Raw genomic sequence first — 6,000 nt, 5'->3', positions numbered from 1 at the left:
GACCTGGCATAAGGCAGATTTTAATTTTTCCAAGACAATCAAAAGCTAGCTTGTCTAAAGCTGGGTCTTTGGATTAGACTAACAAATATTAAGAAGAACGTATTCTATATATTGCTTTCCAGGTTTTGTTTTCTTTATGGCTATATTTAAAAAAATCATTGCAGCTTATCTTTGTCTGAGAAGCCTTGTCGTTGTCTCACTCGTTCAGTCGTTTTCGACTCTTTGTGACCTTTGTGACCTCGCCAGAGCTCCCTGTCAGCTGTTGCTGCCCCCAGTACCTTCAAGGATGAGCCAGTCACTTCAAGGATACCGTCCATCCATCTCACCCTTGGTCGGCCTCTCTTCCTTTTTCCATGGCAAGAATACTGGCGTGGTTTGCCATTGCCTTCCCCAGGGATTGTATTTAGTCTGACCTCTCCGCCATGACCTTCCCGTCTTGGGTGGCCCTGCACGGTAAAGCTCATGGCATCATCGAGGTGCGCAAGCCCCAGCACCGCGTCAAGGTAACGATCCTTTACTGGGGAAGCCTCAGTGCTCCAGAATAGCAATATTTTAGCCTGTCTCCACAAATTTCTGTTTAATACATGTTATATATGTTTTTTTTTCACTTTTCCTTTTTTGTCTATTGGTATAAACAAGAAATACTGTATACACATTTCAAATGCAAGAAGCACTGCATCTCCTGAATACAACGAATGAGTGTGCCACAAAGAACAGGGTCAACTGTGTTACCCCTTCTTCTATAAACAGATCCCAAAATGTGTATTGTCACTGGCCAATGCTTTCATTGATCTGAGCAGGTTCTGATGAAATGTGGCAAAAGGTCAATTTACCTTCTGGGGGCAGCTGCCCATATTAATGCAACACTGTTCTAGTGGCACCACTAACTTTCAGGAGATGTGTTTTTGGGTGAAAAACTGCTGAAAGTGGGAACTGTCATGATACTCCACTCCAAATTCACCTTTGCAGTTCTAGAAGTTGCTTTATGAAGGATAACTTTAATTTGGTTGTAATTTGCAGAAAATTAAGCAGGATGGATATACACTACATGAGGATGCACAACATTAATAATAAGTACCAGTATATGGAATTACAGAGCATCAAAGTACCTGTATTGCTCACATCCTTTACTCCAAAAGCACAACATTGCACACAAGCCTTTTAAAAAAATTTAGGATGCTAGTCAAGGAAGGTGCTTTAAAAGGTGAGAGTTGAAAGGACAGAAAAGAGGAAAAACAAAAATGCATTTCTACTTCTTCTGCATTTCTAGTAGGCCAGTTTAACAGCTGAGGCACATATTACTTGTTTCGTTAGAGATGAGTTTTGAAGATGGAATCCTTGCGGTATGAATGAGAAGAGTAGTTTAACGTATTCGAAAAAATTACTTTTGAGTGTTGAGAAACTCTGACAAGGAGAATCCTGAACTGATGAGAATCTTTGCTAATTGAAATTTATTCTCACAAAATTCATGCACGGCTGTTTTGCATAGCAAGCAGCACTTCTGGGCAGAAAGCAGCATTTTTGCATAAAAAACAATATTGCAACATAGAAATAATAATTCCTTCACATAAAAATGTATTTTTGCCAAGAAATTGTGAGCTTTTACTGCATTAATTTTGCGCATGCTTGATTTCCATAGAAAACAGCATTTTCTGCACTGGTTTCCCATGGAAATCACCCATGTACAAATCCACAATTAGATATTTTTCTTGGCAGAAAATAATATTCTCTGTGTGAATTGTTATTTCTATGTTGAAATATTGCATTGAAATACAAATTTTTTTGTTTCCAATGCCAAACAATCATGTTTGAATTTTGTACAAAATAAGTCTAGGATTGTGAATATTATATTTTTATACCCTGCTTTTTATTTCCATAAAGGAGACTCAAAGTGGCTGTCCTTTCTCACAATGAGAAAAAAATGCTGAAATTATTTGTTCCTAGAAATTTAGTGAAATTTATGGGTAGCTCTGCTTGGTAGCAGTTGGTATTAACATGCAACATGCAGCAACATGAGATCGAGCTGCATTTTTAAAGCCTCAGTGTATTTCTCACTTTATATAGACTTAAAGGTTATGGAATGATATGTTTATTTTTATTAACATCCTAATGACGAGAGTAATACATGCACACCATATGAGATTTTAGTGGCTCAACCAAAAAGATTGTTGCATTAATTGACCCCAGGAGCAAGCTCCATGATCAGGTTGATGGCAGAAGCAAAAGGATATGTAACACAGGTAAAGCTGGTGAAGGCTGAGTGCAGCAGAGCAATTCATGGTGTTTTAATACAGAGACCTGCCAAGTAGTTTTTCTGTAGCATGAAAAGTCATAAAACTGCATACCCGATAAGGCTGAATGAGGATAGCAGTGGCACAGTGACGAGACAGGATGGAGCTATGATTTGTCATTCAGAAACCCTATATAAATGATAAACATAAACCTTCATTCGCCATGACATGCCAGCTCTTTTTATTTTCAGTTTGAGGTCAGTTGGTATAAAATACTTGGGTGGCATTTCCTACCCCTCTTTTCTCCGAAGCAGTCAAGGGTTTAGAGACACATAATTCTCCCAGCATCCAGCCAAATGTCACCCGAATCACTCCAACATCGTATACTTTATGACATGAATGTTCCCTTAGAGACATATTTAATCCTTCACAGCTGAGTGAACTAAGACACTGGGTTCCCAATTTGATTACCTCTTCATTGTTACAGCCCTTCACAACAGAGCCAGGAACCTTCTGTCTTCTCAGCTCATGTAGCCTGGCATGAATGCCAAATAACAACTGGGGAGATTTGATCACAAGGCTGAAACATATTCCTTTCAGTGGCTGCAACCCAGCCCTTAGCTGCGCACACTTAAATTTTCATTGAAATCAGCAGGTCAAGATAGCCTGCGACTTTGGGCAGTCACTGCTTGCAATCAAATGTAGTTCTGCTTCCCATTTAAATCAATCAGGGCACATAGAGACGCAGTCCCGGAAGCCTGTGTTGTCTGCCTTAAGGCAACAGGCAACTCTCTAGTTGTCTTTTTTCCTCTTTGCATGTCCAAATTTATGAAGCAAACATGTGAACTTTAAAATGGCATCACTAATCAGGCAACAAGTTAAATAGGGCAGCATTTTTGGAAGAGATGGAGCTGGCTTATACCAAGGAAGTCTATTGCTGGATCCTGTTGGCACACTAGACTGATGCTTGCTGTTTTTTGGGGGCCCATCAGTGGCAATGAGAAAAGGAAGATAAAATCTGCCAGTTCTGAGCAACCTTCATGGGTCAATCAGGCTTTCCTTTGGTGAAACATGCAGTTTCTGTGATTGGTCCTATATGTCCATCAAGTTATGTATCATCTCATTTGACTTGCAGGACTGGTCTATTATTTTTATTATATTGATTTATAGCCTGCTTTTCCTTCTCATAGCCATGTATGTAAGGGAAGATCATAGGGAGGAGGGAGCAAGCTTGTTTTCTGCTGCCCTGGAGACTAGGACGGGGAACAATGGCTTTAAACTACAGAAAAGGAGATTCCACCTGAACATTAAGAAGCAATTCCTAACTGTGAGAGCTGTTTGGCACTGGAACTCTCTCCCCCGGAGTGTGGTGGAGGCTCCTTCTTTGTAGGCTTTGAAGAAGAGGCTGGATGACCATCTGTCAGGGGTGCTTTGCGATTTTTCTGCTTCTTGGCAGGGGGTTGGACTGGATGGCCCACAAGGTCTCTTCCAAACTATGATTCTATGATTCTCAAAAAAGAGACTCAACATGGTTAACAACATTAAAAACAATACATTAATTTAAAACCTAAACAAACATACAAAAACCAAAATAGGATTAACCATGGAAACTACTGAATATAATTAGGTAAGACAATTAAAACCATTAAAGACCTATTATTATACATAAATCCCTTCATAACACCTCCTGGCTCTGTTTGATAACCTTCATCTTTAAAAGCCTGCCTGAATAAAAAGATTCTAGCCTGCTGCTGGAAGGACAGCAGGGAGGGGGCCATTCTGGCTTCACTGGGAAGAAGAGAGTCAAGGATTAGCCGCCAAGAAAGAAGGGCTCCTCTCTCATGTGCTCACCAACTGTGTTGCTGATGGTGGCGGGACTAGGAGAAGGGCCTCTACTGAGGATCTCAGGGCCCAGGCAGGTTCATACAGGGAGCTGCGATCTGCCAAATAGCTTGGACCTGAGCCCTGTAAGACTTTATAGGTCATAATCAGCACTTTGCATTGTGCCCAGAAAAAAACTTGCAGACAGTGGATAGGTAGATTGAAGTGGACTTAGGCAGTGGATTTGGATATTTCCTTTTCTTTTAGGACAGACATGTATATACCACACAAGCTGTGTTTACCCCTGAAACTAAGCCTTCTGTTCATCATATACAGTAGGGAAGTATATTTCAATTGTCATTCTAATCAGTTTCTATATGTGGAACAGAGAAGAGTGCCATTTTATCCTTATCTATAGCTGCAAAATATCTTGGCTTAGCCCTGCAGATGGGTAACAGCTCAATAGAATTGGCATTTTATGCTACTTGATTTTTTTTAATGAAGATGTCAAGATTTAAACTTGGAACCTTTCTGTATACATGCCTGCTCTTCCATTGCACCTATTTTATGATACTCTAATATGCAACATACATGCACAGCATTACCCTGTTGTTTAAAGACAGCAATCTTTGAAACTGTATTTAGTGAAAAGTCAGTTGCTTCCTACCTACCTACCTACCTACCTAATACCATACAAAATCATTCTAACAGCTATTTAATTAAACTAGGATTATGGTGTATGATGTCTCATAGAATATATTGTACCAGTGTGGCCTTACCTGGAACACATCTAACATCCAGAACTATAGTTATCTGCATGGATCCATACTCTTCTGGATGCTAGGCATGTTTAATATCCCCAGTAGGATTTAATGGATAACTGGAAAAGCAATGTGTTTGGAGCTTTGTCAATCACCCAGTTCTGTTGCCCAGCCTAATATATTTGGACAGCAAATCTGTTACACTGATAATCTCCAGAGTGAAGCGGATAAAACCACATTAGCAAAGCCATGAAAAGAAAGCCTGAGCCACTTGTGTCAGACAGCATCCTTGAATCCCATTATTACTCTCCTCTGATGTTTTATCTGCAGGTCATCAATCAGGTGTAAAGGTGATAAATGGTACAAATTTGCTACTTAACAGCAAAATGTACCAGTTTAGAGTGCAAGTGATGATTTCATCCACAAAAATTGGGATCAATTTATCTAATTTTATTTTCTTGGAATAGTAGCATATCTGTCACTAGAGGTGAATCTCCCAAGTGGCATTATTGACACGTGTGCACAGAACAGTATCCATAAGTACTATCCTGCCAAAGTTCTTCCCACCTGCTCCATTCTAGTTCCACCAGCGGAAACAGCTCTTACAATACATGACAATAAAACAGAACCTTGTTGCTGAGAGGCAGCATACATGATGTTGGAACACATTGGACAGAATCTGGTTGGATAGTCCCAGTTAGAGTAGACACATTGACTCAACTGTTGCATGATGCATCAACACATAGATAAATCCCTTTGATTTTGTGGGTTTACTCTATTCGGAACTAATAGGATTTAGAGCACTGCTACTTTCATATTTTGCTTGTAAGTTTGCTTGCACCTGAAGGCAGCAGATCCCTCTTAATCTTGGAAGCTAAGAAGGGTCACCCCTAGTTAGTTAGGAAATGGCAAACCACCCTTGAGTATTCCTTGCCTTCGAAAGCCCTATGAAGTGCATAAGGTTGTCATAAGTTGATAAGAGATTTGAAGGCACATGTCATATACAAAAAAATCAATACACACTGGAGATATGTGTGGGGTGGTTGGTCAGACAATAAAGCACGTAATACCTATTTTGAGAAAAATAAAACCAAAAGATGATATATAGGTTGTTCAGTTAGTTTTTACCCAACATTTATTTTCCAGTTGTTGACTGAAACATCTCTATCTCATCCTATCCTCAACAG

The sequence above is a fragment of the Anolis carolinensis genome, chromosome 2 (assembly GCF_035594765.1).
Source record: "Anolis carolinensis isolate JA03-04 chromosome 2, rAnoCar3.1.pri, whole genome shotgun sequence".
Classification (NCBI taxonomy): Eukaryota; Metazoa; Chordata; class Lepidosauria; order Squamata; family Dactyloidae; genus Anolis; species Anolis carolinensis.
Note: the sequence above shows the minus strand (reverse complement) of the source record.